This window comes from Callionymus lyra, unplaced genomic scaffold (genome assembly GCF_982586985.1).
Source record: "Callionymus lyra unplaced genomic scaffold, fCalLyr1.hap1.1 HAP1_SCAFFOLD_85, whole genome shotgun sequence".
NCBI lineage: Eukaryota > Metazoa > Chordata > Actinopteri > Syngnathiformes > Callionymidae > Callionymus > Callionymus lyra.
In genome coordinates, this window is record NW_028258584.1 from 130,001 (window position 1) to 140,000 (window position 10,000).

Sequence of the window (10,000 nt, forward strand, 5' to 3'; positions counted from 1 at the left end):
TCCGCGGATGCACATCGCTCCTGCCTCACCGCGAGGCCGAGTTAACGGCCAAGGGGACGGCGGCGAAGGCGCGCGTGTAGAACCACTGGGTCAGACGGGACGCCTCGGTCTCACTGGAGGTTTCGGCAGAGGTGGCAAGCCACAACGCTTGATCGGACCCGCTAAGTCCGGAGGAACCGTCCGCCCGCAATGGGTGGGGGCCCTCCGATGGCGGGTCACGTTGGCAGATCGGTCATCGGTGTAGGTGGTATCACAGTGCGTCCATGACGCGCGAAGGTCGGCTTGAGCCTGAGCTCTTTCCCCGCCGCCTGCGCTGGAGCTCGATACTCTGTCCAAGTATCCTTCGCTCCTATTAACCTCTAGGTGGTTGCGCTCGTGACATCAAAAAGACCACTTTTTGAAGAGCAGTCACACTCGGAAAAAATTTCTTTCGTCAGGCAAAAGAACCAGAGTTCTCCGCGGCCATCCACTCCAACCTTGTCCGACTTTGAGGCACCAGGCTCGGCCACCCTCCGAGCCTTTTCCTTCCCTCTCCTGTTATGGTGCCTCCCTATTAACCTCTAGGTGGTTGCGCTCGTGACATCAAAAAGACCACTTTTTGAGGAGCAGTCACACTCGGAAAAAATTTCTTTCGTCAGGCAAAAGAACCAGAGTTCTCCGCGGCCATCCACTCCAACCTTGTCCGACTTTGAGGCACCAGGCTCGGCCACCCTCCGAGCCTTTTCCTTCCCTCTCCTGTTATGGTGCCTCCCTATTAACCTCTAGGTGGTTGCGCTCGTGACATCAAAAAGACCACTTTTTGAAGAGCAGTCACACTCGGAAAAAATTTCTTTCGTCAGGCAAAAGAACCAGAGTACTCCGCGTCCATCCACTCCAACCTTGTCCGACTTTGAGGCACCAGGCTCGGCCACCCTCCGAGCCTTTTCCTTCCCTCTCCTGTTATGGTGCCTCCCTATTAACCTCTAGGTGGTTGCGCTCGTGACATCAAAAAGACCACTTTTTGAGGAGCAGTCACACTCGGAAAAAATTTCTTTCGTCAGGCAAAAGAACCAGAGTTCTCCGCGGCCATCCACTCCAACCTTGTCCGACTTTGAGGCACCAGGCTCGGCCACCCTCCGAGCCTTTTCCTTCCCTCTCCTGTTATGGTGCCTCCCTATTAACCTCTAGGTGGTTGCGCTCGTGACATCAAAAAGACCACTTTTTGCAGAGCAGTCACACTCGGAAAAAATTTATTTCGTCAGGCAAAAGAACCAGAGTTCTCCGCGGCCATCCACTCCAACCTTGTCCGACTTTGAGGCACCAGGCTCGGCCACCCTCCGAGCCTTTTCACTCCCTCTCCTGTTATGGTGCCTCCCTATTAACCTCTAGGTGGTTGCGCTCGTGACATCAAAAAGACCACTTTTTGAGGAGCAGTCACACTCGGAAAAAATTTCTTTCGTCAGGCAAAAGAACCAGAGTTCTCCGCGGCCATCCACTCCAACCTTGTCCGACTTTGAGGCACCAGGCTCGGCCACCCTCCGAGCCTTTTCACTCCCTCTCCTGTTATGGTGCCTCCCTATTAACCTCTAGGTGGTTGCGCTCGTGACATCAAAAAGACCACTTTTTGCAGAGCAGTCACACTCGGAAAAAATTTCTTTCGTCAGGCAAAAGAACCAGAGTTTTCAGCGGTCATCCACTCCAACCTTGTCCGATTTTGAGGCACCAGGCTCGGCCACCCTCCGAGCCTTTTCCTTCCCTCTCCTGTTATGGTGCCTCCCTATTAACCTCTAGGTGGTTGCGCTCGTGACATCAAAAAGACCACTTTTTGCAGAGCAGTCACACTCGGAAAAAATTTCTTTCGTCAGGCAAAAGAACCAGAGTTTTCAGCGGCCATCCACTCCAACCTTGTCCGATTTTGAGGCACCAGGCTCGGCCACCCTCCGAGCCTTTTCACTCCCTCTCCTGTTATGGTGCCTCCCTATTAACCTCTAGGTGGTTGCGCTCGTGACATCAAAAAGACCACTTTTTGCAGAGCAGTCACACTCGGAAAAAATTTCTTTCGTCTGGCAAAAGAACCAGAGTGTTCAGCGGTCATCCACTCCAACCTTGTCCGATTTTGAGGCACCAGGCTCGGCCACCCTCCGAGCCTTTTCACTCCCTCTCCTGTTATGGTGCCTCCCTATTAACCTCTAGGTGGTTGCGCTCGTGACATCAAAAAGACCACTTTTTGCAGAGCAGTCACACTCGGAAAAAATTTCTTTCGTCTGGCAAAAGAACCAGAGTTTTCAGCGGTCATCCACTCCAACCTTGTCCGACTTTGAGGCACCAGGCTCGGCCACCCTCCGAGCCTTTTCACTCCCTCTCCTGTTATGGTGCCTCCCTATTAACCTCTAGGTGGTTGCGCTCGTGACATCAAAAAGACCACTTTTTGCAGAGCAGTCACACTCGGAAAAAAATTTCTTTCGTCAGGCAAAAGAACCAGAGTTTTCAGCGGTCATCCACTCCAACCTTGTCCGATTTTGAGGCACCAGGCTCGGCCACCCTCCGAGCCTTTTCACTCCCTCTCCTGTTATGGTGCCTCCCTATTAACCTCTAGGTGGTTGCGCTCGTGACATCAAAAAGACCACTTTTTGCAGAGCAGTCACACTCGGAAAAAATTTCTTTCGTCTGGCAAAAGAACCAGAGTTTTCAGCGGTCATCCACTCCAACCTTGTCCGATTTTGAGGCACCAGGCTCGGCCACCGTCCGAGCCTTTTCACTCCCTCTCCTGTTATGGTGCCTCCCTATTAACCTCTAGGTGGTTGCGCTCGTGACATCAAAAAGACCACTTTTTGCAGAGCAGTCACACTCGGAAAAAATTTCTTTCGTCTGGCAAAAGAACCAGAGTTTTCAGCGGTCATCCACTCCAACCTTGTCCGATTTTGAGGCACCAGGCTCGGCCACCCTCCGAGCCTTTTCACTCCCTCTCCTGTTATGGTGCCTCCCTATTAACCTCTAGGTGGTTGCGCTCGTGACATCAAAAAGACCACTTTTTTCAGAGCAGTCACACTCGGGAAAAATTTCTTTCGTCTGGCAAAAGAACCAGAGTTTTCAGCGGTCATCCACTCCAACCTTGTCCGATTTTGAGGCACCAGGCTCGGCCACCCTCCGAGCCTTTTCACTCCCTCTCCTGTTATGGTGCCTCCCTATTAACCTCTAGGTGGTTGCGCTCGTGACATCAAAAAGACCACTTTTTTCAGAGCAGTCACACTCGGGAAAAATTTCTTTCGTCTGGCAAAAGAACCAGAGTTATCAGCGGTCATCCACTCCAACCTTGTCCGACGTTGAGGCACCGATGTCGGCCAAGTTCTGAGCGTTCCACCGCCGAATGCCACTGGTCCTCAACACAGCGGACTTCCAATCCAACCTTGTCCGACTTTGAGGCACCGAAGTCGGCCTCAGCCCGAGCCTTCCCCCGCCGACCTCACTGGAGCCCGCCATCCAGGGACCGGCGGAGGTCGCCCGCATGACCGCGGCAAAGTGTCTCAAAGTCGGGCACGACCGCTCGAGTCACCCGCCAACCCGGTCCGGGGCACCTCCAGGGACCGGCGGAGGTCGCCCGCATGACCGCGGCAAAGTGTCTCAAAGTCGGGCATGACCGCTTGAGTCACCCGCCAACCCGGTCCGGGGCACCTCCAGGGACCGGCGGAGGACGCCCGCATGACCGCGACAAAGTGTCTCAAAGTCGGGCACGACCGCTCGAGTCACCCGCCAACCCGGTCCGGGGCACCTCCAGGGACCGGCGGAGGACGCCCGCATGACCGCGACAAAGTGTCTCAAAGTCGGGCACGACCGCTCGAGTCACCCGCCAACCCGGTCCGGGGCACCTCCAGGGACCGGCGGAGGACGCCCGCATGACCGCGACAAAGTGTCTCAAAGTCGGGCACGACCGCTCGAGTCACCCGCCAACCCGGTCCGGGGCACCTCCAGGGACCGGCGGAGGACGCCCGCATGACCGCGACAAAGTGTCTCAAAGTCGGGCATGACCGCTCGAGTCACCCGCCAACCCGGTCCGGGGCACCTCCAGGGACCGGCGGAGGACGCCCGCATGCCCGCGACAAAGTGTCTCAAAGTCGGGCACGACCGCTCGAGTCACCCGCCAACCCGGTCCGGGGCACCTCCAGGGACCGGCGGAGGACGCCCGCATGACCGCGACAAAGTGTCTCAAAGTCGGGCACGACCGTTCGAGTCACCCGCCAACCCGGTCCGGGGCACCTCCGGGGACCGGCGGAGGTCGCTCGCATGACCGCGACAAAGTGTCTCAAAGTCGGGCACGACCGCTCGAGTCACCCGCCAACCCGGTCCGGGGCACCTCCAGGGACCGGCGGAGGATGCCCGCATGACCGCGACAAAGTGTCTCAAAGTCGGGCACGACCGCTCGAGTCACCCGCCAACCCGGTCCGGGGCACCTCCAGGGACCGGCGGAGGACGCCCGCATGACCGCGACAAAGTGTCTCAAAGTCGGGCATGACCGTTCGAGTCACCCGCCAACCCGGTCCGGGGCACCTCCAGGGACCGGCGGAGGACGCCCGCATGACCGCGACAAAGTGTCTCAAAGTCGGGCATGACCGCTCGAGTCACCCGCCAACCCGGTCCGGGGCACCTCCGGGGACCGGCGGAGGACGCCCGCATGACCGCGACAAAGTGTCTCAAAGTCGGGCACGACCGCTCGAGTCACCCGCCAACCCGGTCCGGGGCACCTCCGGGGAGCAGTGGAGGTCGCTCGCATGACCGCGACAAAGTGTCTCAAAGTCGGGCATGACCGCTCGAGTCGCCCGCCATCCCGGTCCGGAGCTCAACACTTTGTCGTTTTTTCCACTCCCTCCCCATTAACCTCTAGGTGGTTGCGCTCGTGACATCAAAAAGACCACTTTTTGCAGAGCAGTCACACTCGGAAAAAATTCGTTTCGTCTGGCAAAAGAACCAGAGTTCTCAGCGGGCTTCCAGTCCAACCTTGTCCGATTTTGAGGCACCAGGCTCGGCCACAGTCCGAGCCCATTCACTCCCTCCCCTGTTGTACTCGCTCCCTATTAACCTCTAGGTGGTTGCGCTCGTGACATCAAAAAGACCACTTTTTGAGGAGCAGTCACACTTAGGAAAAATCCGTTTGCGCTCACACCATCCCTCCCCATTAACCTCTAGGTGGTTGCGCTCGTGACATCAAAAAGACCACTTTTTGAGGAGCAGTCACACTTAGGAAAAATCCGTTTGCGCTCACACCATCCCTCCCCATTAACCTCTAGGTGGTTGCGCTCGTGACATCAAAAAGACCACTTTTTGAGGAGCAGTCAGACACCGAGGTTTTCTGGATTTATGTCCGTTTTCCTGGTTCTCTGACTCGGGCACCTTGTGACCGACATCCCCCCCTTCCCTGGTTCTATTTTGCCGATACTTTGGTGAGTTTTCTACCCGCAAACCAAGCCCCCCAAGCCCGCCGCCTGGTGGGGGAAGAGGCCCCCTGGTCCCGGTTCTATTTTAGGACACTTTGGTGAGTTTTCTACCCGCAAACCAAGCCCCCCAAGCCCGCCGCCTGGTGGGGGAAGATGCCCCCTGGTCCCGGTTCTATTTTAGGACACTTTGGTGAGTTTTCTACCCGCAAACCAAGCCCCCCAAGCCCGCCGCCTGGTGGGGGAACATGCCCCCTGGTCCCGGTTCTATTTTAGGACACTTTGGTGAGTTTTCTACCCGCAAACCAAGCCCCCCAAGCCCGCCGCCTGGTGGGGGAACATGCCGCCTAGCCCGGTTCTATTTTAGGTCACTTTGGTGAGTTTTCTACCCGCAAACCAAGCCCCCCAAGCCCGCCGCCTGGTGGGGGAAGAGGCCCCCTGGTCCCGGTTCTATTTTAGGTCACTTTGGTGAGTTTTCTACCCGCAAACCAAGCCCCCCAAGCCCGCCGCCTGGTGGGGGAAGAGGCCCCCTGGTCCCGGTTCTATTTTAGGACACTTTGGTGAGTTTTCTACCCGCAAACCAAGCCCCCCAAGCCCGCCGCCTGGTGGGGGAACATGCCCCCTGGTCCCGGTTCTATTTTAGGACACTTTGGTGAGTTTTCTACCCGCAAACCAAGCCCCCCAAGCCCGCCGCCTGGTGGGGGAACATGCCCCCTGGTCCCGGTTCTATTTTAGGACACTTTGGTGAGTTTTCTACCCGCAAACCAAGCCCCCCAAGCCCGCCGCCTGGTGGGGGAACATGCCGCCTAGCCCGGTTCTATTTTAGGTCACTTTGGTGAGTTTTCTACCCGCAAACCAAGCCCCCCAAGCCCGCCGCCTGGTGGGGGAGCATGCCCCCTGGTCCCGGTTCTATTTTAGGACACTTTGGTGAGTTTTCTACCCGGAAACCAAGCCCCCCAAGCCCGCCACCTGGTGGGGGAAGAGGCCCCCTGGTCCCGGTTCTATTTTAGGACACTTTGGTGAGTTTTCTACCCACACTGCATGTCCCCAAATGCCGCCATCTGGTGGGGGAACATGCCGCCTGCACCGGTTCTATTTTAAGTCACTTTGGTGAGTTTTCTGCCCACACTACGGGTCCCCAAATGCCGCCATCTGGTGGGGGAACATGCCGCCTGCACCGGTTCTATTTTAAGTCACTTTGGTGAGTTTTCTGCCCACACTACGGCTCCCCAAATGCCGCCATCTGGTGGGGGAACATGCCGCCTGCACCGGTTCTATTTTAAGTCACTTTGGTGAGTTTTCTGCCCACACTACGGGTCCCCAAATGCCGCCATCTGGTGGGGGAACATGCCGCCTGCACCGGTTCTATTTTAAGTCACTTTGGTGAGTTTTCTGCCCACACTACGGCTCCCCAAATGCCGCCATCTGGTGGGGGAACATGCCGCCTGCACCGGTTCTATTTTAAGTCACTTTGGTGAGTTTTCTGCCCACACTACGGGTCCCCAAATGCCGCCATCTGGTGGGGGAACATGCCGCCTGCACCGGTTCTATTTTAAGTCACTTTGGTGAGTTTTCTACCCACACTACGGGTCCCCAAATGCCGCCATCTGGTGGGGGAACATGCCGCCTGCACCGGTTCTATTTTAAGTCACTTTGGTGAGTTTTCTACCCACACTACGGGTCCCCAAATGCCGCCATCTGGTGGGGGAACATGCCGCCTGCACCGGTTCTATTTTAAGTCACTTTGGTGAGTTTTCTGCCCACACTACGGGTCCCCAAATGCCGCCATCTGGTGGGGGAACATGCCGCCTGCACCGGTTCTATTTTAAGTCACTTTGGTGAGTTTCCTGCCCACACTACGGGTCCCCAAATGCCGCCACCTGGTGGGGGAACTGCCGCCTAGTCCCGGTTCTATTTTAGGTCACTTTTCTCACTTTCTGACCCACAAATAATGCCCCAAATGCCGCCGCCTGGTGGGGGGAACTGCCGCCTAGTCCCGGTTCTATTTTAGGTCACTTTTCTCACTTTCTGACCCACAAATAATGCCCCAAATGCCGCCGCCTGGTGGGGGGAACTGCCGCCTAGTCCCGGTTCTATTTTAGGTCACTTTTCTCACTTTCTGACCCACAAATAATGCCCCAAATGCCGCCGCCTGGTGGGGGGAACTGCCGCCTAGTCCCGGTTCTATTTTAGGTCACTTTTCTCACTTTCTGACCCACAAATAATGCCCCAAATGCCGCCGCCTGGTGGGGGGAACTGCCGCCTAGTCCCGGTTCTATTTTAGGTCACTTTTCTCACTTTCTGACCCACAAATAATGCCCCAAATGCCGCCGCCTGGTGGGGGGAACTGCCGCCTAGTCCCGGTTCTATTTTAGGTCACTTTTCTCACTTTCTGACCCACAAATAATGCCCCAAATGCCGCCGCCTGGTGGGGGGAACTGCCGCCTAGTCCCGGTTCTATTTTAGGTCACTTTTCTCACTTTCTGACCCACAAATAATGCCCCAAATGCCGCCGCCTGGTGGGGGGAACTGCCGCCTAGTCCCGGTTCTATTTTAGGTCACTTTTCTCACTTTCTGACCCACAAATAATGCCCCAAATGCCGCCGCCTGGTGGGGGGAACTGCCGCCTAGTCCCGGTTCTATTTTAGGTCACTTTTCTCACTTTCTGACCCACAAATAATGCCCCAAATGCCGCCGCCTGGTGGGGGGAACTGCCGCCTAGTCCCGGTTCTATTTTAGGTCACTTTTCTCACTTTCTGACCCACAAATAATGCCCCAAATGCCGCCGCCTGGTGGGGGGAACTGCCGCCTAGTCCCGGTTCTATTTTAGGTCACTTTTCTCACTTTCTGACCCACAAATAATGCCCCAAATGCCGCCGCCTGGTGGGGGGAACTGCCGCCTAGTCCCGGTTCTATTTTAGGTCACTTTTCTCACTTTCTGACCCACAAATAATGCCCCAAATGCCGCCGCCTGGTGGGGGGAACTGCCGCCTAGTCCCGGTTCTATTTTAGGTCACTTTTCTCACTTTCTGACCCACAAATAATGCCCCAAATGCCGCCGCCTGGTGGGGGGAACTGCCGCCTAGTCCCGGTTCTATTTTAGGTCACTTTTCTCACTTTCTGACCCACAAATAATGCCCCAAATGCCGCCGCCTGGTGGGGGGAACTGCCGCCTAGTCCCGGTTCTATTTTAGGTCACTTTTCTCACTTTCTGACCCACAAATAATGCCCCAAATGCCGCCGCCTGGTGGGGGGAACTGCCGCCTAGTCCCGGTTCTATTTTAGGTCACTTTTCTCACTTTCTGACCCACAAATAATGCCCCAAATGCCGCCGCCTGGTGGGGGGAACTGCCGCCTAGTCCCGGTTCTATTTTAGGTCACTTTTCTCACTTTCTTACCCACAAATAATGCCCCAAATGCCGCCGCCTGGTGGGGGGATCTGCCGCCTAGTCCCGGTTCTATTTTAGGTCACTTTTCTCACTTTTCTACCCACAAATAATGGCAAAAAAAAATGCTTACAGCACCCAGTATTCCCAGGCGGTCTCCCATCCAAGTACTAACTGGGCCCGACCCTGCTTGGCTTCCGAGATCAGACGAGATCGGGCTCATTCAGGGTGGTGTGGCCGTAAGCGAGGGAAGCGCTTGTGAAATGCCCCAAAGTGTTGAAAATGTTCCCCAGGCCCCTGGTTCCCCATCCCCGCAGGAGGAGGCTCCCCAGGCCCCCTGGTTCCCCATCCCCGCAGGAGGAGGCTCCCCAGGCCCCCTGGTGCAGGAGGAGGCTCCCCAGGCCCCTGGTTCCCCATCCCCGCAGGAGGAGGCTCCCCAGGCCCCCTGGTTCCCCATCCCCGCAGGAGGAGGCTCCCCAGGCCCCATGGTTCCCCATCACCGCAGGAGGAGGCTCCCCAGGCCCCCTGGTTCCCCATCCCCGCAGGAGGAGGCTCCCCAGGCCCCCTGGTGCAGGAGGAGGCTCCCCAGGCCCCCTGGTTCCCCATCCCCGCAGGAGGAGGCTCCCCAGGCCCCCTGGTTCTCCATGCCCGCAGGAGGAGGCTCCCCAGGCCCCTGGTTCCCCATGACCGCAGGAGGAGGCTCCCCAGGCCCCCTGGTTCTCCATCCCCGCAGGAGGAGGCTCCCCAGGCCCCCTGGTTCTCCATGCCCGCAGGAGGAGGCTCCCCAGGCCCCCTGGTTCTCCATGCCCGCAGGAGGAGGCTCCCCAGGCCCCCTGGTTCTCCATCCCCGCAGGAGGAGGCTCCCCAGGCCCCCATGTTCTCCATGCCCGCAGGAGGAGGCTCCCCAGGCCCCTTGGTTCTCCATCCCCGCAGGAGGAGGCTCCCCAGGCCCCTGGTTCTCCATCCCCGCAGGAGGAGGCTCCCCAGGCGCCCTGGTTCTCCATCCCCGCAGGAGGAGGCTCCCCAGGCCCCCTGGTTGGGAGAGGGGGAAAAAGAGCAAAGTGTTTAAAAATGCCCCAAAGTGTTGAAAATGTTCCCCGGCCTCCTGGTACCCCATCCCCGCATGAGGATGTCACCCAGGCCCCTGGTTCTCCATCCCCGCAGGAGGAGGGATTGTGGGTGGGAGAGGGAAAAAAAGAGCAAAGTGTT

General features: G+C 57.5%; 1 non-coding gene across 1 annotated transcript; it reads right to left on the bottom strand.

The window, feature by feature from the left end:
- Window positions 1-8,917: 8,917 nt before the first annotated feature.
- On the bottom strand, window positions 8,918-9,036 carry LOC148058375 (5S ribosomal RNA). Its single transcript, XR_015709922.1, has one exon. It is a non-coding gene; the product is annotated as a 5S ribosomal RNA (ribosomal RNA).
- Window positions 9,037-10,000: the final 964 nt, after the last annotated feature.